The sequence below is a fragment of the Triticum urartu genome, chromosome 4A, assembly GCF_056163025.1.
Source record: "Triticum urartu cultivar PI428250 chromosome 4A, HENAU_Tu73, whole genome shotgun sequence".
NCBI classification, from domain to species: Eukaryota; Viridiplantae; Streptophyta; class Magnoliopsida; order Poales; family Poaceae; genus Triticum; species Triticum urartu.
Window position 1 is genome coordinate 85,284,430 of NC_141876.1, and position 22,443 is coordinate 85,306,872.

Here is a 22,443-nt window from a genome sequence, read left to right on the forward strand (position 1 = left end):
ACTTATTTTGGACGTCTGTCGACTGATTTTTATTTTTACAGAAATCCTGCGAACTTGTAGCTTGCTATACTGAGTTGGAGAATCAGCAGATCCAGCTCAACCTTAACTTGAAGCTTGCTCAGGAGAATTTGAAGAAGGCGCAAGAAGAAGCAAAAGGTATGGCTAGTGAGGTTCTCCATTCTTGACGAGTGGCTTTTCTTTCTTGTCCATTCTTGACGTTGATTTCACTCGATGCGCCGCAGATAAACTGGAGGAAGCTCTGAAGAAGAAGGATCAAGATCTTGCAGAGGCATAGAAGGAGGTCTTGGACAAAACGAGGCTTGCTGAAGAGAAAATGGCCTCGGTCGGAGCTCTTGAGCAGGAGAACTCCAGACTGAAAGCTGCTCTCGAGGTAGCCAATCAAGAGGTCAGCCGACTGAAGAACGACAACATGGCTCTGCACGACAAGGCAGGTGAGCTGGCGGGGAAGAGGAACGATCTGGAGGCTTATCTCGGTGGACTCGCCAAGAAGCCGTTCGTCATGCTCGAAGGTAATTACTCTGCCCCGACTGTCTTGCAGTTACCAAGTCTGTGTAGGGTCACTGTCTTATTCTTGAATCATGTTTGCAGAATTCTGTCAGAACTTTGAAGAGGAGACCAGTCGAGTGGAGCCAGGCTTGGACCCTGCTAACTCCCTTGTGAAGGACGAGGCTGCAATGAACGTGCTCCGTTTGGAGTCTCGTATTGCCAGCGTGGTTGACTATCTTGCTCGACTGAAGGTTGCGATGTCGCGGATCGACACGTCACTCTGGCCTGGGACGACGCTTCAGAACGACCTCGAGTCCCTGATGGCTCGACTTAATGAAGTCCCAGGTTGAGTGGCGGAATGGAAGAAATCTTCTGCTAGATGTGGCGCTGATGTCGCCCTGTCTCTGGTCCGCGTCCATTGCAAGGAGGCGCGAGAAGAAAAGCTGGCCGCCATCCAAGTTGCCAATACCAGGAAGCACAACTTTCAAGACTTCATGGAGACTTTCATTGCTGCTGCCACTCGTATTGCAGACGGGATCGACTTGGACGAGTTCGTCGCCCCTTCCAGTCCTCCTCCTGAGGAATGAAAAGCTTTTATGCTTCACTTTAAATTTGGCTCGGAATGCCGAGTGGATTTGTAATCGTTAAACTCCGGCGAGCCGAGGGCTCGAGTACTTTGATCTGAGGTCTGGGACCTTTTAGGCTTTATCTGATCTTGATTTCTCGTTGAATATCTTCATGATTTGATTCGTCGAGTGGAACTTGATCTTCACTCAAAATAACCTTGTATTTGCGGTGCAACTCCGAAGGAGAAGGTAGCAGTCGACTTGCGCCTCGTCGTCCTTGCGGATTGGGTTATGTCCTGTACTTAGGCGAGCACTGGGCTGTAGCTAAGCCTCCGAGTTGGAGGTTTGCTCTCCACTCGGTAGGATTTTTAAACACTTAGGCAAGCGCTGGGCTGCAGCTAAGCCCCCGAGTGGGAGGTTTGCTCTCCACTCGGTAGGATTTTTAAACACTTCGGCGAGCACTGGGCTGCAGCTAAGCCCCCGAGTGGGAGGTTTGCTCTCACTCGGTAGGATTTTTAAACACTTAGGCGAGCACTGGGCTGCAGCTAAGCCCCCGAGTAGGAGGTTTGCTCTCACTCGGTAGGATTTTTGGACACTTAGGCGAGCACTGGGCTGCAGCTAAGCCCCCGAGTGGGAGGTTTGCTCTCACTCGGTAGGATTTTTGGACACTTACGTGAGCACTGGGCTGCAGCTAAGCCCCCGAGTGGGAGGATTGCTCTCCACTCGGTAGGATTTTTAAACACTTAGGCGAGCACTAGGCTGCAGCTAAGCCCCCGAGTGGGAGGTTTGCTCTCACTCGGTAGGATTTTTAAACAATTAGGCGAGCACTGGGCTGCAGCTAAGCCCCCGAGTGGGAGGTTTGATCTCACTCGGTAGGATTTTTGGACACTTAGGCGAGCATTGGGCTGCAGCTAAGCCCCCGAGTGGGAGGTTTTCTCTCACTCGGTAGGATTTTTAAACACTTAGGCGAGCACTTGGCTGCAGCTAAGCCCTCGAGTGGGAGGTTTGCTCTCACTCGGTAGGATTTTTAAACACTTAGGCGAGCACTGGGCTGCAGCTAAGCCCCCGAGTGGGAGGTTTGCTCTCACTCGGTAGGATTTTTAAACACTTAGGCGAGCACTGGGCTGCAGCTAAGCCCCCGAGTGGGAGGTTTGCTCTCACTCCGTAGGATTTTTGGACACTTAGGCGAGCACTGGGCTGCAGCTAAGCCCCCGAGTGGGAGGTTTGCTCTCACTCGGTAGGATTTTTAAACACTTAGGCGAGCACTGGGCTGCAGCTAAGCCCCCGAGTGGGAGGTTTGCTCTCACTCGGTAGGATTTTTGGACACTTAGGCGAGTGCCTGACTGCAGCTAAGTCTCTAAGTGGGAGAACTTAGGCGAGTACTAGACTGCAGCTAAGCTCCCGAGTGGGAGGTTTGTTCTCCACTCGGTAGGATTTTTCAAACTTAGGCGAGTGCCTGACTACAGCTAAGTCTCTAAGTGGGAGAACTTAGGCGAGTACTGGACTGCAGCTAAGCCCCCGAGTGGGAGAATTGCTCTCCACTCGGTAGGATTTTTCAAACTCAGGTGAAACGGATTCGCAGCTAAGTCACCCACTGGGGGATTTCGTATGCAAACAAGAGTGACAGCAATTATTGGAACACTCTTGTCTTTGGTAAAAATAAACTGCAGAAAATTTTTCTTATTACATCTCGTCCAAGGGAGAACTCAAGTGTGAAAGGGGCGGAGCAGTTCCGCATTCCAAGCTCGTGGCTCGTTGATCTGGCGATCAACATTGTAGAGGTGATACGCTCCATTGTGGAGGACTCTGGTGACGATGAACGGCCTTCACAAGTAGGAGCAAGTTTGTGTGGTTTCTGTTGATCCACTCGGAGGACCAAATCTCCTTCTTGGAAGGCTCGGCTCTTCACATTTCTGGCATGGAATCGACGCAAGTCTTGCTGATAGATGGTCGATCTGATCATAGCCATTTCCCTCTCCTCCTCTAGGAGGTCGACTGCGTCTTGCCGGGCTTGCTCTGGTTCGTCTTCGTTATAAAGCTCGACTCTGGGGGCGTTGTGAAGTAGATCACTCAGCAGGACGGCTTCGGCTCCGTAAACCAGAAAGAATGGCGTTCTTCCAGTCGACCGGTTCGGGGTGGTCCTCAGTCCCCACAAAACTGACGGAAGCTCGTCGACCCAAGCGCTAGCTGCGTGCTTGAGATCACGCATCAGTCGAGGCTTCAGTCCTTTGAGGATCAGACCATTTGCTCTTTCAGCTTGTCCATTCGACTGGGGATGGGCGACCGATGCGTAGTCGACTCGTGTGCCTTGAGAGGCGCAAAAAGCTCTGAACTTGTCCGAATCAAAGTTTGACCCATTGTCAGTGATGATGCTATGCGGGACTCCATATCTGAATGTTAGCCCTCTGACGAAACTGATAGCAGTGCAAGCATCAAGATTCTTGATGGGCTTAGCTTCAATCCATTTGGTAAATTTGTCGACTGCCACAAGCACATGAGTGAAACCGCTCCTGCCTGTTCTTAGTGGACCAACCATGTCCAGTCCCCAGACAGCAAAGGGCCAGACGAGTGGAATGGTCTTCAGGGCTGATGCAGGCTTGTGTGACATGTTGGAGTAGAACTGGCAGCCTCCACACTTGTCGACTATCTCTTTTGCCATCTCATTTGCTCTTGGCCAGTAAAATCCCGCTCGGTATGCTTTAGCCACAATGGTCCGAGAGGTCGCATGGTGACCACAGGTCCCCGAGTGGATATCATCAAGGATCATCTGACCTTCTTCTGGTGTTATGCACTTCTGACCGATTCCAGTCGCACTTTCTCTATACAACTGTCCTTTTATGACTGTGAAAGCTTTAGATCGACGGACGATCCGTCGAGCCTCTTCTTCGTCCTCTGGAAGTTCTTTCCTCAAGATATACGCGATGTATGGTATCGTCCAGTCGGGAGTGATTGCCAAGACCTCCATGTCTAGGTCGACCACAGCAGGAATTTCGACTTCAGTCGGATCTGTGGCACTTTTCGGTTGCGGGGCTTCTTCTGTAAAAGGATCCTCCTGGACTGACGGCGAGCGGATGTGCTCCAAAAACACATTGCTGGTAATGGCTTCTCTCTTGGAGCCTATCTTTGCCAGATCATCAGCTGCTTGATTTTTCAGTTGGGGGATGTGATGAAGCTCTAGCCCCTCGAATTTCTTTTCTAGCTTTCTTACTGCGTTGAAGTAGCCAGTCATAGTTGGGCTTCTGACGTCCCACTCCTTCATCACCTGATTAACCACCAAATCTGAGTCGCCATAGACCATGAGGCGCCGGACGCCGAGTGAAATGGCCATGCGCAACCCATACAACAGTGCTTCATATTCTGGTTCATTATTGGAGGAACCGAAGTGAATCTGGAGAACATATCTGAGCTTATCTCCTCGGGGGGAGACCAAGACTACCCCAGCACCGGAACCATTCAGCATGTTAGATCCATCGAAGAACATGGTCCAGTGCTCCGAGTGAACTTGAGTCGGAAGCTGCTGTTCAATCCACTCGGCGACGAAATATGCAATTGCTTGGGACTTGATAGCCTTCTTTGCTTCAAACTTGATATCAAGGGGAAGGAGTTCAATCGCCCACTTCGCCAATAGACCAGTTGCATCTCTGTTGTGTAGAATCTCTGGCAGTGGAGCGTCGCTGACGACTGTAATGGAATGGTCAGAGAAGTAGTGTGCAACCTTCTTCGTGGTCATGTAAATCCCATATACAAGCTTCTGGTAATGGGGATATCTTTGCTTCGAAGGAGTCAAAACTTCAGACACATAATATACTGGGCGCTGAACTCTGAAGGCCTTTCCTTCTTCTTCCCGCTCGACCGTGAGTACTCTACTGACAACTTGTCCCGTGGCCGCAATGTAAAGCAGCAGAGGCTCTTTACTGATTGGGGCAGCAAGCACCGGCTGGGTGGAGAGCAGAGCTTTGATCTCTACAAATGCTGCATCAGCTTCTGGAGTCCACTCGAACTTGTCAGACTTCTTCATCAGTCGGTAAAGAGGCAACGCCTTTTCACCGAGACGAGAAATGAATCGACTTAGACCGGCCAAGCAACCTGTAAGCTTCTGGACATCGTGTACACGCACAGGGCGCTTCATCCGGAGTATGGTGCCAACTTTCTCGGGATTTGCGTCGATTCCTCGTTCGGAAACGATAAAACCGAGTAACTTTCCACCTGGAACTCCGAATGTGCACTTTGATGGATTGAGCTTGATATCATATCTCCTGAGGTTAGCAAAGGTTTCGGCAAGGTCAGTCAGTAGGTCGCAACCTTTTCGTGACTTAACCACAATATCATCCATGTATGCTTCTATGTTCCGATTGATCTGAGTGATCAAACACTTCTGAATCATCCTCATGAACGTGGCTCCAGCATTCTTGAGGCCGAAGGGCATGGTGACATAACAGAAGCACCCGAATGGGGTGATGAAAGCCGTTTTGATCTCGTCGGGTCCATTTAGACGGATCTGATGGTACCCTGAATAAGCATCTAGAAAAGACAAACGCTCACACCCCGCGGTCGAGTCAACTACCTGGTCGATGCGGGGGAGAGGGAAATGATCTTTCGGGTAGGCCCAATTGATGTGTTTAAAGTCAATGCACATGCGAAGTGACTTGTCCTTCTTGGGGACCATGACAACATTGGCGAGCCACTCGGAGTGGTAAATCTCTCGGATGAACTCCGCTGCTAAGAGCCGAGCCACCTCCTCGCCAATAGCTTTCCTCTTCTGGACGGCGGACCGTCGAAGATGTTCTTTCACAGGGTTGAACTTCGGGTCGACTCGTAGACGGTGCTCAGCCAGCCCCCTGGGAACTCCAGGCATGTCAGAAGGCTTCCATGCGAAGATGTCCTAGTTCTCACGGAGGAACTGGATGAGCGCTTCTTCCTATTTGGAGTCGAGCGTCGTTGAGATGTGAGTCGGGGCGGCATTGGGGTCGGTCGAGTGAATGTGAACTGGCTTAGTTTCACCGGACGACTGAAAAGCTGATTCTGAAGCTGGCTTCTTGGCTCGCAGCAATTCACTCGGATCAGCAGTCTTCTGGTATTCTTGCAGTTCGACTACTGACATCTGAGCATCAGCGATCTTTGATCCTTTCTGAAAACACTCCTCTGCTTTCTTCCGATTGCCTGTAACGGTGATCACACCTTTGGGGCCGGGCATCTTCAACTTGAGATACACATAGCACGGTCGAGCCATGAAGCGTGCACAAGCTGGCCGGCCTAGAATAGCATGATAAGCACTTTGGAAGTCCACAACCTCAAATGTCAACTTTTCCTTGCGGTAATTCTTTGAATCACCGAAAACCACATCGAGAGCAATCTGGCCGAGTGACTCGGCTTTCTTTCCAGGAATGACTCCATGGAAACTCATGTTGCTGGCACTGAGCCTGGACATCGGAATGCCCATCCCTTTCAACGTTTCTGCATACAGTATGTTCAGGCCGCTGCCACCATCCATCAGGACTTTGGTCAGTCGAGTGCCTTCGACAATTGGATCGACCACCAGAGCTTGCCTCTCAGGGGTGGCAATGTGCGCAGGGTGATCGGACTGGTCGAACGTGATGGCAGTCTGAGACCACTTCAGGTAGCTGGGTGTTGCCGGGGCAACCATATTCACTTCACGGTTAATGACTTTCAGTCGACTTTTGCTTTCGACATCAGCAAAAATCATCAGGGTGGAATTGACTTGGGGGTACCCATCGTCACTGTCTTCCTTGTCCTCAACTCTGTCCGACTCTTTTTCCTTGTCCTTGGACTGTTTGCCTTGAAACTGCTGGATTAGGAGCCGGCACTGTCGAGTGGTATGCTTTGGGTAAATAAAATTACCCTCTTCATCTTTCTTGGTGTGGATGTGACATGGCAGATCCAAAACATCATTTCCATCTTGATCCTTTACTTTCTAGGGCTTCCAGGGGCCCTTGAAGTTTCCCTAGGTTAGGGCCAGGGCCTCCCCAGGGGCGGCTGGCTCGGCTTCCGCTTCTGTTTCCGACTGGAGTTCCCTCCGGTTTCTTGGGCGACTGCCTTGTGCTTGCCGCTCCGGAGTCGATCTTCGTCTTCACCATTAGCGTATTTGGTGGCAATCTCCATCATCCGACTCAGAGACATTTCTCTAGCTCGACCGAACTTCAGATTCAATTCTCTGTATTTAACGCCTTCCTTGAAGGCACAAACTGCTTGATGGTCTGGCACATTCTCAACCGTGTGATGCAATGTGATCCACCTCTGGATCTAATCCCTCAGTGTTTCATTCGGTTTCTGCACGCAGGACCGCAACTCTGTAAGGCCTGCAGGTCACTTGCAGGTTCCTTCAAAGGTTGTGACAAACACTCGGGAGAGATCCTCCCAAGTGTAGATGCTACTGGGTGCCAACTGATTTAGCCACGCTCTGGCTGAGCCCTCTAACATGAGAGGCAAATGCTTCATGGCCACCTCGTCATTGCCACCACCAATCTGTACAGCCACTCGGTAATCTTCGAGCCAAGTGTCAGGTTTGGATTCACCGGTGAACTTGCTGACTCCAGTCGCCAGCCTGAAGTTGGGAGGAATCACTGCGGCTCTGATGGCTCGACTAAAACACTCTGGCCCTGAAGCATGTACTCTGCTGCTGGCAGGCGCATCCCTGTCGTGGCCTTCTTGGTTAGCTCTATTCCTGTCAACCAAACCTTGAACGAGGATGGATCTCGCATCAAAGCCTGGGTCCCTGGGGTCGACTGGAATCCTCTGCCCAACACTATGAGGGCGTCTATCATCTTGCCGTCGAGGCGCATACGACCCACTCCTCGGGGGAGGGGTTGGCACTCGACGTCGATCATCACGATCAAATCGGTGATCATACTGCTCATTCCTCCTGTACTGATCATGCCGGTCACCACGTCCCTCACGCCTCGGGGGCGATCTCGGGCTGTGAGCCGACTGGACTGTATCTGTTGCAACGGATCGACTGTGGATCCTATTCCGCGACTGAGAAACGGCGGAATTATGGTTTCCCGCCGCCCGGAGCAACGCTCTGATTTGCAACAAGCCCCTGCCAGCCTCCGACTGGGAGGGCTGAATCGATTCCGCTATACGGGCCGCGGCTGCCAAATTCTGAACTGGGGTTCGATATACCTGCGTAGGCGGGAAGAGCTAACGTCGACTGGACTCGGGAGCCCGCTGACGTGCTTGCTCGTCGAGTATTCGCTGGAGATTCTCCAGTCGAGTGCGCTCGGCCAAGTTAGCCAAGCGCGCGTCCTCCAAGGCCCGGGCCTCGGGGGTTTCTCCGACGATAGGAGTGTGGAGTGTCGTGGTTCTAACCCTGACAGTGATGTAGGCGGGTGAGTATGGAGAGGCGAGATCCTAGCTATTGGGAAGTTGTTACACGCGAGGTTTACGAGTTCAGGCCCTTCTCGGAGGAAGTAATAGCCCTACGTCTCGGAGCCCGGAGGCGGTCGACTGGATTATGCGTGTATAGATTACAGGGGTGCGAACCCTTCCTACTGAGGAGGGGGGTGGCTTATATAGAGTTCGCCGGCCCCCTCCTGCCCTCAGTAATGCAGGGTTTAAAGTACATTTAAGATTGGGCGTTACTGGTAGGCGTTACTGGTAACGCCTCTAATAAAGTGCTATAATGACCATGAAGACTACTTAACGGCTGACCGTTTGCCTATAGAGCGACTGCTGATCTCCTGGCGGTCGAGTGATAGCTTCTTGGTCGAGTGATAGCTTCTTGGTCGAGTGTCTTGAGCCCGTCGAGTGGGACGCCTTCAAGTCGATTGAAAGGTGATTTCTCCCAGGGGTGTCCTAGAGTAGGACTCTTGGGTCAGGCCCGTGTCCCTACCCTAGGTACATGTCTTCATCATTAGCCCCCGAATGGATCGAGGTTAGTGGGGAAAGAGTTGGAGATCTTTCCGACTGGTTCTTCGGGCTACGTGAGCGCCTCGTTTCGGGACAATCGTCACGGATGACGTTGCCAACCTTTTTCAGTCGCCTTGATCCATTCCAGGCCTTCCGTCGAGTGAATTTCTTTGTTTGTGCCATACCGAGTGCCGGCGCGATCGGGGTCTTCTGTTTTTTAGCAAGTTGTTCTGCGGCCCGCGGATGTCGCGGGATTTGGATTTTGGGAAGCGCGCGGGACGGGAGCGGCCGCAGTAATCGGAAGCGATAAAGCGGAAGTTCCTCGATCTCCGCGTCGCCTTTTTCGCCACGTATGGCGTGCGCGTCTGTTGCGGGATTTGACTGGATGGCCTGGGCCTACCGGCCAGCCACTCGGGAGCGGCCCCTTATAAGTTGCCGGCTCGGGGTTTCTAAGCCGTGCGCTCTCTTCTGCTTCCTTCTTTCTTTCTTCCTCTCTTCCTTCGTCAGCCCTTCTGCGACCCTCGGCCGTACCCTAGCGCCGCGAGCCCGTGCGAGATCTCCCCGGCGACAATGGTGAAGGGCAAGACCACTGCTTTGGAGCGCGCGAAGAAGGCGGCGGCGGCGGGGAAGGGGAAGAAGTCTTCGCGAGGTGGATCTTCGTCCCGGACCACCCTGCCCAAGGGTTGGATTCAGGGTGATTGGATGCCATCGGTGCTCCGTCAGGAAGACCTCGACGACATGGTCGAGGGAGGAGCCATTCCCCACGAGGCCGCGCGTCTCCCGGGGAGGGAGATCGAGCCGCAACCCCGCGACGGTGAGTGCGTGCTCCTCGCCACCCACATCGACCGAGGGTTTTCTCTGCCTCCAGATCCGTTCTTCCGGAGTTTCTTGAATTTCTTCGGGGCGCAGCTCCATCACTTTACCCCCAATTCCATAGTCTACCTTGCCGCGTTCATTTCCATGTGCGAGGCTTTCCTGGGTTGCCGTCCGCATTGGGGGCTTTTCAAGCATATCTTCACTTGCCGCTCTCAGTCTGTGAAGAAGGCCAAGTCGAGTGACGAGAAGACGCAAGTTATCCAGTTGTGCGGGGGTCTGCCGATCCAGACGAGGGGGAAGAGCTGTTTCCCCTCTATCACCTTCCAGGAGTCGGTCCGCGGCTGGCAGTCGACCTGGTTCTACTGCCAGGACCAGGCGACCCCAGGGCAGTCGACCGGTCTTCCTCCTTTTTCACTCGACCGAGCCGAGAAGCCTATCTCTCTGAAGGTCACGCCGGAGGAAAGCGCCCAGGTCAAGGTATTGGCGGGTCGAGTGGTTGAACTTGTCCGTGAGGGGGTGACTGGGATGGACCTGTTAGAGGTCTTTCTCCAGAGGCGCATCCAACCGCTCCAGGGGCGAGACCATCCGATGTGGTTGTATTCTGGCCTCGACGACACCACTCGGATCCACCCGGAGGAGGTCACCGATGAGATGCTGGAGGGGTGGTTGTCAAGCATCACAGGGAATAAAGACAACCCCCGAGGAGCCAGAAGGGTGATTCCACTCGACCACTCATATGAAGTGGATCAGGTATGTTTTTGTGTCGGATATCTGATCTTCTGTATTAGTCTTCTTTGTGTAAGTCGACTGACTTTCGTCCTGTCCGTTGTCTTCCAGGCTACCACTGAGATGTACTCGACGCCCAACGGAGCCCAAGGGCCGACCGAGGAAGGCGAGGGGAGCGGGGACGACCAGGTCGAGTGGGAGTCCGATGGTGAGGGAGAGGAGGGCGACGACATCTTCTCCAGTGAAGAGGAGGAGGAAGCTGAACCCTCCTGCCCGGAGGGACGATCCAAGCTCGCCCACGATCCAGCGCAGGAACATGGCAAGGCGACCGCTCCTGTCGGGCAGTCGTCGAAACGCCCTCGGACTTTTTCTCCTCCGCCGACCGGGAAGGCTCCCAAGCACCCACGAACGGCGCCATCTAAGCCGCCCAAGGCCTTGCCCAAGATGAAGATAGCTGTTCCCACCATTTCGGGGTAACGACAACACTTGCTTTCCTTTGTCGACTGTGGACGGATCCTTGGTCGATTCCCTGGGCCAACTTACTAATCTTTTCTGATTTGTAGTGGAGCAACTTCTGAGGTCTCTGCCAGGAACGACGACCAAGAGATGGAGGACGCTGTCACCTCCAACCCTGGTATGATCACTGCCGTCCTTCTTACGAGTCGACTGAAGTGTTGGTCGATTGAATGTTGTCCTTGCAGCTCCTCCTCATGTTATCGACCTCCCGGATGACGACGACGACGCACCATTGAGGGTGAAGAGGAAGAAGAAGGTGTTGGCTAGCAAGACTCCGCAATCCACTCCCGCGCCTGAGGCTGCAGTTCGGGATGATGGCGAACCCACTCGGGCTTCCGTGACCTTCGCTGTTCCTTTGACGAGTGTGCAGCCTTCAGCGTCGACTGCAGATCCGTCTTCGCTTTTTGCTGCGTACCCCGTCCCTGAGGACCAAGCGGCTGCTGCGAAGGAGGCTGTACGCCAGGCTGGAGTCATGATGGAACAGGTAAAAGTGGCTCGGGAGGCTTGCCAGGCGGCTTACGACGCAAGCTCGGCTCTTCAGAGCAATGTCCAGGTCAGTCGACTTCAACACTTGGTCTGTTTTGGTATGTCCTTTGAAGATTCTCTTTCCCGAAGGTCTTTAAGTTTGTACACCCACTGGGTGTGTGTGTGTGTGTGTGTGTTTTTTGACGAGTGGGGGCACGCTAAGTGCACCCACTGGGTGTAGTCCCCGAGACTACGGTCGGCTGCTGGCAGTCGGCTGTAGTCTTTAAATTGAGTCATAGTTGAATTTCTTCGCTCTGTCTGATCGGGCCATGTCGAATGGAACGGTATCCCGTCGACTGCGGGCAGTCGACGGCTTTCTCTCTCTTCTTTTTTTACTGGGTGTAGGCTTATTATCTCTTAGCTGCTCGGAAGCAACTTGTCTTTGACTCGACTTCGGGGGTCGGTCGGGTGGCCTTCGACTCGACTTCGGGGGTCGGTCGGGTGGGATAGGAACCGGTGGGGGCACGCTAAGTGCACCCACTGGGTGTAGTCCCCGAGACTATGGTGGACTGCTGGCAGTCGACCGTAGTCTTAGTGTTTACTGCCTTTGTTGCTTTTTCCTTTTTACTGAAATTGTAACTCCTCCTCTCTGGCTTCAGAAATCTTGTGACCTTGGAACCCACTTGGCTGACTTGGAGAAGCAGCAAATTCAAATGAAACTTGATCTAGAGCTGGCCAGGACAGAACTGCAGACAGTCAGAGATGGCGCCGCAGGTAAGACGCTTTTGTCAACTGGTTAGTATTTCTTCACTTTCTCCGACTCAATCATCGTTTTTGCAGAAACACTGAAAGAAGCTCTGGCGAAGAAGGATCAGGACTTGGCTGCTGCCCGCAAGGAGGCTGAAGACAAGACCGCTCTGGCCGCACAGAAGCTATCTTCGGTCGACCACTTAGAACAAGAAAATACCAAGCTCAAAACTGCTCTGAATGAAGCCAACAGGGAGTGTTCACGTTGGAAGTGGGAGAACCTCACTCTGAGCGAGAAGCTGGAAGGCCTCGCTCGCGGGAGAAACGACTTGGAGAGCTACTTGGGGGACCTCGCGAAGAAGTTGTACCTTAAGCTTGAAGGTGCGCATTCAGTTCCGACTGGTTTTTGGGTTGACTCATTCTGTGAAAATTGTCTTATCCTTGAATCTTGTATGCAGAGTTTTGCCAGAATTTTGAAGAGGAGACCAGTCGAGTGGAGCCGAGCTTGGACACTGTTAACTCTCTCGTGAAGGACGAGGCCGCAAGGAACGTGCTCCGTCTGGAGTCTCGTGTTGACGGCGTCGTGGATTACTTGGCTAGACTGAAGGTTGCCATGACGCGGATCGACCCGACGCTTTGGCCAGAATCTACGCTCCAGAATGATCTCGAGTCTCTAATGACTCGACTCAATGGAATCTCTGACCGAGTGCAGGAGTGGAAGAAGTCTTCAGCTCGGTGTGGCGCTGACGTGGCTCTGTCCCTGGTCCGCGTCCACTGTAAGGAGGTGCGGGAGGAGAAGCTGGCCACCATCCAAGTCGCCAACACGAGGAAGCACAGTTTCCAGGACTTCATGGAGACATTCATTGCTGCTGCTACCCGCATCGCGGATGGGATTGACTTGGATGAATTTGTCGCTCCTGCCAGTCCTCCTCCTCCTGAGGAATGAAAAAACTTGCCTCGGGATGCCGAGTGTATTTTGTAATCCATCAAACTCTGCCTTAAATTCGCCTCGGAATGCCGAGTGGAAGTGTAACAGTTTAAACTCTGCCGAGCTGTGGGCTCGAGTACTTTGATCTGAGGTCTCTCGGATCTTTTAGGCTTTATTTGAACTTGATTTGTCGTTCAATCTCTTTGTGGATGACCCGTCGAGTGGGAGGTTTGCTCTCCACTTGGTAGGATTTTTAAACATAGGAGAGTGCTGACCGCAGCTAAGTCTCTTCGTAGGAGAGCTTAGGCGAGTGCTGGACTGCAGCTAAGCCTCCGAGTGGGAGGTTTGCTCTCCACTCGGTAGGATTTTTTAAACTTAGGTGAGTGCTGACCGCAGCTAAGTCTCTTCGTAGGAGAGCTTAGGCGAGTGCTGGACTGCAGCTAAGCCTCCGAGTGGGAGGTTTGCTCTCCACTCGGTAGGATTTTTTAAATTTAGGCGAGTGCTGACCGCAGCTAAGTCTCTTCGTAGGAGAGCTTAGGCGAGTGCTGGACTGCAGCTAAGCCTCCGAGTGGGAGGTTTGCTCTCCACTCGGTAGGATTTTTTAAACTTAAGCGAGTGCTGACCGCAGCTAAGTCTCTGCGTAGGAGAACTTAGGCGAGTACTGAACTGCAGCTAAGCCCCCGAGTGGGAGGTTTGCTCTCCACTCGGTAGGATTTTTTAAACTTAGGCGAGTGCTGACCGCAGCTAAGTCTCTTCGTAGGAGAGCTTAGGCGAGTGCTGAACTGCAGCTAAGCCCCCGAGTGGGAGGTTTGCTCTCCACTCGGTAGGATTTTTTAAACTTAGGCGAGTGCTGACCGCAGCTAAGTCTCTTCGTAGGAGAGCTTAGGCGAGTGCTGAACTGCGGCTAAGCCCCCGAGTGGGAGGTTTGCTCTCCACTCGGTAGGATTTTTTAAACTTAGGCGAGTGCTGACCGCAGCTAAGTCTCTTCGTAGGAGAGCTTAGGCGAGTGCTGGACTGCAGCTAAGCCCCCGAATGGGAGGTTTGCTCTCCACTCGGTAGGATTTTTTAAACTTAGGCGAGTGCTGACCGCAGCTAAGTCTCTTCGTAGGAGAGCTTAGGCGAGTGCTGGACTGCAGCTAAGCCCCCGAGTGGGAGGTTTGCTCTCCATTCGGTAGGATTTTTTAAACTTAGGCGAGTGCTGACTGCAGCTAAGTCTCTTCGTAGGAGAGCTTAGGCGAGTGCTGGACTGCAGCTAAGCCTCCGAGTGGGAAGTTTGCTCTCCACTCGGTAGGATTTTTTAAACTTAGGCGAGTGCTGACCGCAGCTAAGTCTCTTCATAGGAGAGCTTAGGCGAGTGCTGGACTGCAGCTAAGCTCCCGAGTGGGAGGTTTGCTCTCCACTCGGTAGGATTTTTTAAACTTAGGCGAAACGGGTTCGCGGCTAAGTCTCCCACTGGGGGTTCTCGTATGTAAACAGAAGTGATAGCAATCATTGGAACACTCTTGACTTTGATAAAAAAGGTACTGCGGGAGTTTCTCTTATTACATCTTTATGGGAAGGAACTTAAGTGTAAAAGGGGCGGAGTAGTTCCGCATTCCAAGCTCGCGGCTCATCGATCTGGCGATCAACATTGTAGAGATGATACGCTCCGTTGTGGAGGACTCTGGTGATGATGAAGGGGCCTTCCCAAGTAGGAGCAAGCTTGTGTGGTTTCTGTTGATCCACTCGGAGGACCAAATCTCCTTGGAAAGCTCGACCCTTCACATGTCGGGCGTGGAATCGACGCAAGTCTTGCTGATAAATGGTCGATCTGATCATGGCCATCTCCCTCTCTTCTTCGAGGAGGTCGACTGCGTCTTGCCGGGCCTGTTCTGCTTCGTCTTCGGTGTAAAGCTCGACTCGGGGTGCGTTGTGAAGAAGATCACTTGGCAGAACCGCTTCGGCTCCATAAACCAGAAAGAATGGAGTTCTTCCAGTCGACCGGTTGGGGGTGGTCCTCAATCCCCACAGGACTGATGGAAGCTCGTCGACCCAAGCACCTGCCGCGTTCTTGAGATCACGCATCAGCCAAGGTTTCAGTCCTTTAAGAATCAGACCATTTGCTCTCTCAGCTTTCCCATTCGACTGAGGATGCGCGACCGACGCATAGTCGACTCGTGTGCCTTGAGCGGCGCAAAAAGCTCTGAACTGGTCCGAATCGAAGTTTGACCCATTGTCGGTGATGATGCTATGAGGGACTCCATATCTGAATGTTAGTCCTTTGACGAAACTGATAGCAGTGCCAGCATCGAGGTTCTTGATAGGCTTGGCTTCGATCCATTTGGTGACCTTGTCGACTGCCACAAGCACATGCGTGAACCCACTCCTGCCTGTTCTCAGTGGACCGACCATGTCTAGTCCCCAGACAGCGAATGGCCAGATGAGAGGAATGGTCTTCAGGGCCGATGCAGGCTTCTGTGACATGTTGGAGTAGAACTGGCATCCTCCGCACTTGTCGACTATCTCTTTTGCCATCTCATTTGCTCTAGGCCAGAAGAATCCCGCTCGGTATGCTTTAGCCACAATGGTCCGAGAGGACGCATGGTGGCCGCAGGTTCCCGAGTGGATATCATCAAGGATTATCCGACCTTCTTCTGGTGTAATGCACTTCTGACCGATTCCAGTCGCGCTTTCTCTATACAACTGCCCCTTTATGACTGTGAAGGCCTTAGATCGGCGGACGATCTGTCGAGCCTCTCCCTCGTCTTCTGGGAGTTCTTTCCTTAGGATATACGCGATGTATGGTATCGTCCAGTCGGGAGTGACGGCCAAGACTTCCATGATCAAGTCGACCACAGCAGGAACTTCGACTTCAGTCGGATCTGTGGCACTTTTCGGTTGTGGGGCTTCTTCTGTGAAAGGATCTTCCTGGACTGATGGCGAGCGGATGTGCTCCAAAAACACATTGCTGGGAATGGCTTCTCGCTTGGAGCCTATCTTTGCCAGGTCATCAGCTGCTTGGTTTTTAAGTCGGGGGATGTGATGAAGCTCTAACCCCTCGAATTTCTTTTCTAGCTTTCTCACTGCATTGCAATAACCAGTCATAGCTGGACTTCTGACGTCCCACTCCTTCATCACCTGATTAACCACCAAATCTGAGTCGCCATAGACCATGAGGCGACGGACGCCGAGTGAAATGGCCATGCGCAACCCATACAAAAGTGCTTCATACTCTGCTTCATTGTTGGAGGAATCGAAGTGAATCTGGAGAACATATCTGAGCTTATCTCCTCGGGGGGAGACTAGAACTACCCCAGCACCAGAACCATTCAGCATCTTAGACCCGTCGAAAAACATGGTCCAATGCTCCGAGTGAACTTGAGTCGGAAGTTGCTATTCAATCCACTCGGCGATGAAATCTGCGATTGCTTGGGACTTGATAGCCTTCTTTGCTTCAAACTTGATATCTAGGGGAAGGAGTTCAATCGCCCACTTGGCCACTCGACCAGTTGCATCTCTGTTATGCAGAATCTCTGATAGTGGGGCGTCGCTGACGACTGTAATGGAATGGTCAGAGAAGTAGTGTGCAACCTTCTTCGTGGTCATGTAAATCCCATATACAAGCTTCTGATAGTGAGGGTATCTTTGTTTTGAAGGGGTCAAAACTTCAGACAGATAATAGACTGGGCGCTGAACTCTGAAGGTCTTTCCTTCTTCCTCCCGCTCGACCGTGAGTACTGTACTGACAACTTGTCCTGTGGCCGCAATGTACAGCAGCAGAGGCTCTTTGCTGATTGGGGCAGCAAGCACCGGCTGGGTGGAGAGCAGAGCTTTGAGTTCTGCAAACGCTGCGTCAGCTTCTGGAGTCCACTCGTACTTGTCAGACTACTTCATCAGTCGGTAGAGAGGCAATGCCTTCTCACCGAGACGAGAAATGAATCGACTTAAAGCGGCCAGGCAGCCTGTAAGCTTTTGGACATCGTGCACGCGTACAGGACGCTTCATCCGGAGTATGGTGCCAATCTTCTCAGGATTGGCATCGAACTCCAAATGTGCATTTTGATAGATTGAGCTTGATATCATACCTCCTGAGGTTGGCAAAAGTTTCGGCAAGGTCAGCTCGCAGGTCGGAACCTTTCCGTGACTTGACCACAATATCATCCATGTATGCCTCCACATTCCGACTGATTTGAGTGAGTAAACACTTCTGGATCATTCTCATGAACGTGGCTCCGGCGTTCTTGAGGCCGAACGGCATGGTGACATAACAGAAGCATCCGAATGGGGTGATGAAAGCTGTTTTGATTTCGTCGGGTCCATACAGACGGATCTGATGGTACCCGGAATAAGCATCTAGAAAAGACAACCTTTCGCACCCCGCAGTTGAGTCGACTGTTTGGTCGATGCGAGGGAGAGGAAAATGATCCTTCGGGCAGGCCCGATTGATATGTTTGAAATCAATGCACATGCGAAGTGACTTGTCCTTCTTGGGGACCATGACGACATTGGCGAGCCACTCGGAGTGGTAAATTTCTCGGATGAACTCTGCTGCTAAGAGCCGAGCCACCTCCTCGCCAATGGCTTGCTTCTTCTGGACGGTGGACCGCCGAAGATGTTCCTTCACAGGCTTGAATTTTGGGTCGACCCGTAGACGGTGCTCAGCCAGCCCCCTGGGAACTCCAGGCATGTCGGAGGGTTTCCATGCGAAGATGTCCCAGTTCTCACGGAGGAGCTGGATGAACGCTTCCTCCTATTTGGAGTCAAGCGTCGTTGAGATGTGAGTCGGGGCAGCATCAGGGTCGGTCGGGTGAACGTCGATTGTCTTCGTTTCATCGGACGACTGAAAAGCTGATTCTGAAGCAGGCTTCTTGGCTCGTAGCAACTCGGTTGGGTCGGCAGTCTTTTGGTACTCTTGCAACTCGACCACTGCCATCTGAGCATCTGCAATCTTTGAGCCCTTCTGAAAGCACTCTTCCGCCTTTTTCCGATTGCCCGTGATAGTGATCACACCTTTGGGGCCAGGCATCTTCAGTTTGAGGTACACGTAACATGGCCGGGCCATGAAGCGTGCGTAAGCTGGCCTGCCCAAAATGGCGTGATAAGCACTTTGGAAGTCCACGACCTCGAATGTCAACTTTTCCTTGCGGTAATTCTTTGAATCACCAAAAACCACATCAAGAGCGATCTGGCAGAGTGATTGGGCTTTCTTTCCCGGAATGACTCCATGGAAACTCATGTTACTGGTGCTGAGTCTGGACATCGGAATGCCCATTCCTTTCAATGTTTCAGCATATAGTATGTTCAGGCCACTGCCTCCATCCATCAGGACTTTAGTCAGTCGAGTGCCTTCAACAATTGGGTCGACCACCAAAGCTTGCCTCCCAGGGGTGGCAATGTGCATCGGGTGATCAAACTGGTCGAATGTGATGGCAGTCTGGGACCACTTCAGGTAACTGGGTGTTGCCGGGGCAACCATGTTCACCTCTCGGTTAATGACTTTCAGTCGACTTTTGCTTTCGACATCGGCAAAAATCATCAGGGTGGAATTGACTTGGGGGTATCCATCGTCACTGTCTTCCTTATCCTCGATTCTGTCTGACTCTTTTTCCTTGTCCTTGGATTGTTTTCCTTGGAACTGCTGGACCAGGAGCCGGCACTGTCGAGTGGTATGCTTTGGGTAAATGAAATTGCCCTCTTCATCCTTCTTGGTGTGGATGTGACATGGCAGATCCAAAACATCGTTTCCATCTTGATCCTTGACTTTTTTGGGCTTCCAGGTGCCCTTGGGTTTTCCCTTGAAGTTTCCCTGGGCTACGGCTAGGGCCTCCCCAGGAGCGGCTGGCTCGGCCTTCCGCTTCTGCTTCCGACTGGAATTGCCTCCAGTTTCCTGGGCGACTGCTTTCTGCTTGCCACTCCGGAGTCGATCTTCGTCTTTTCCGTTAGCATACTTGGTGGCAATCTCCATCATCCGATTCAGAGACATCTCTCCAGTTCGACTGAACTTCAGATTCAACTCTCTGTATTTAACACCTTCCTTGAAGGCACAAACCGCTTGATGGTCCGGCACGTTCTCAACCGAGTGATGCAGTGTGATCCACCTCTGGATGTATTCCCTCAGAGTTTCATTCGGCTTCTGCACGCAAGACCGCAGCTCGGTTAGGCCTGCAGGTCGCTTACATGTTCCTTCAAAGGTTGTGACAAACACTCGGGAGAGGTCCTCCCAAGTGTAAATGCTGCTGGGTGCCAACTGATTTAGCCATGCTCTGGCCGAGCCCTCTAACATGAGAGGCAAATGCTTCATGGCCACCTCGTCATTGCCGCCACCAATCTGTACAGCCACTCGGTAATCTTCGAGCCAGGTGTCAGGCTTAGATTCCCCGGTGAACTTGCTGATTCCAGTTGCCAACCTGAAATTGGGAGGTATCACTGCGGCTCTGATGGCTCGACTGAAACACTCTGGCCCTGAAGCACGTACTCTGCTGCTGGCAGGCACATCTCTGTTGTGGCCTTCTCGATGAGCTCTGTTCCTGTCAACCAAACCTTGAACGAGGATGGATCTTGCATCAAAGCCTGGGTCGACTGGAATCCTCTGTCCAACACTATGAGGGCGTCTGTAATCTTGCCGTCGAGGCGCATACGACCCACTCCTCGGGGGAGGGGTTGGCACTCGACGTCGATCATCGCGGTCGAATCGGTGATCGTACTGCTCATTCCTCCTGTACTGATCATGTTGGCCACTACGTCCCTCACGCCTCGGGGGCGATCTCGGGCTGTGAGCTGACTCAACTGTATCTGTTGCGATTGACCGACCGTGGATCCTATTCCGCGACTGAGAGACAGCGGAATTCTGGTCTCCCGCCGCCCGGAGCAATGCTCTGATCTGTAACAAGCCCCTGCCAGCCTCCGACTGGGAGGGCTGAATCGATTCTGCTATACGGGCCACGGCGGCCAGATTCTGAACTGGGGTTCGATATACCTGCGTCGGTGGGAAGAGCTGGCGTCGACTAGACTCGGGAGCCCGCTGACGCGCTTGCTCGTCGAATGCTCGCTGGAGATTCTCCAGTCGAGTGCGCTCGGCCAAGTTGGCCAAACGCGCCTCCTCCAAGGCCCGGGCCTCGGGGCTCTCTCCGATGATAGGAGTGCGGAGCGCGTCCATGTTCCGGCGGCGAGCCTCCTCTCGCTGCAATGACGTGAGAGGTTCGGGGAGATATTCGTCGTGGGGATGCGATGGATCGCCACCACCCGCGCCTCCGTCAGTGCGAGGGAAACCAGGGGGACTGTGTGTCCCATCGACCGCCAGAACCTCAGCCGCTGGATCGCTGCTGTCGCACTCGGATGCGGTCTCCACGGAGCCAGTCGACAGATCGAACAGGCCGTAGAGGGATTCGACGGGCTCGATGGCCGCGACTTGCGGGGCTGCCGATTGGCGGGCCACGGCGTGCCTCACCCACCGCTGAAGTCTTGACCGACCGGAGCGCTTGCGCTGGTGGGAGACAGGGCGGGGAGACGATATGGGGGCCGACCCATATTGGGTCGATGGTTGCCGCAGGAGGACGCCGCGAACGCATGCGCGGAAATGCGTCGCACCGCGGGCGGGGAGCGCGTCGATGTCGAGCGGTGTCTCCTGAAGCCAGGCGGAGTCGTCGACGATGAAGGTAAGCATGCCGAGACGGATCTCGGAGCTCCCCACCAAAACTCCGCAAGAAACCATGATCAAAGGGATCGGAAAAGATCGCAACTTCTCCAACTAAGCGCTAAGATTCTTGCCCCACGGTGGGCGCCAACTGTCGTGGTTCTAACCCTGACAGTGATGTAGGGGGGTGAGTATGGAGAGGCGAGATCCTAGCTATTGGGAAGTTGTTACACGCGAGGTTTACAAGTTCAAGCCCTTCTCGGAGGAAGTAATAGCCCTACGTCTCGGAGCCCGGAGGCGGTCGACTGGATTATGCGTGTATAGATTACAGGGGTGCGAACCCTTCCTACTGAGGAGGGGGTGGCTTATATAGAGTTCGCTGGCCCCCTCCTGCCCTCAGTAATGCAGGGTTTAAAGTACATTTAAGATTGGGCGTTACTGGTAACGCCTCTAATAAAGTACTATAATGACCATGAAGACTACTTAACGGCTGACCGTTTGCCTATAGAGCGACTGCTGATCTCCTGGCGGTCGAGTGATAGCTTCTTGGTCGAGTGATAGCTTCTTGGTCGACTGTCTTGAGCCCGTCGAGTGGGATGCCTTCAAGTCGATTGAAAGGTGATTTCTCCCAGGGGTATCCTAGAGTAGGACTCTTGGGTCAGGCCCGTGTCCGTACCCTAGGTACATGTCTTCATCATGGAGTGCATCCATGTTCCGGCGGCGAAGCTCCTCTCGCTGCACTGACGTGAGAGGTTCGGGGAGATATTCATCGTGGGGATGCGACGGGTCGCCTCCACCCGCGCCTCCATCGGTGCGAGGGAAACCGGGAGGACTGTGTGTTCCATCGACCGCCAGAACCTCAGCCGCCGGGTCGCTGCTGTTGCACTCGGATGCGGTCCCCGCGGAGCCAGTCGACAGGTCGAACAGGTCGTAGAGGGATTCGTCGGGCTCGATTGCCGCAACTTGCGGGGCTGCCGACTGGCGGGCCACGGCATGCCTCACCAACCTCTGAAGTCTCGACCGGCCGGAGCGCTTGCGCCGGTGGGAGACAGGGCGGGAAGATGACACGGGAGCCGACCGATACTGGGTCGATGGCTGCCGCAGGAGGACGCCACGAACACATGCGCGGAAGTGCGTCGCGCCGCGGACGGGGAGGGCATCGATGTCGAGTGGGGCCTCCTGAAGCCAAGCGGAGTTGTCCGTGATGAACGTGAGTGCGCCGAGACGGATCTCACGGCCCTCCACCAAATCTCCGCACGAAAACATGATCAAAGGGATCGGAAAAATCGCAACTTCTCCAACTAGGCGCTGAGACTGCTGCCCCACGGTGGGCGCCAACTGTCGTGGTTCTAACTCTAATAGTGAGGTAGGGGGGGTGTGTATAGAGAGGCTAGATCTTAGCTATGGAGGAGTTGTAAGCACACGAGGATTACGAGTTCAGGCCCTTCTCAGAGGAAGTAACAGCCCTACGTCTCGGTGCCTGGAGGCGGTCGATTGAATTATGCGTGTGTGGATAACAGGGGTGCGAACCCTTCATACTGAGGAGGGGGTGGCTTATATAGAGTTCGCCGGCCCTCTCCTACCCTCAGTGATGCAGGGTTTAAGGTACATTTAAGGTTGGGCGTTACTGGTAACGCCCCTAATAAAGTGCTATAATGACCATAAAGACTACTTAATAGCCGACCGTTTGCCTG

At 53.2% G+C, this 22,443-nt stretch overlaps 1 pseudogene; it reads left to right on the forward strand.

Moving 5' to 3' along the window:
- The first annotated feature begins 599 nt into the window (after positions 1–599).
- Positions 600–1,094, forward strand: LOC147974895 (uncharacterized; annotated as a pseudogene).
- The last annotated feature ends 21,349 nt before the right edge of the window (positions 1,095–22,443 follow it).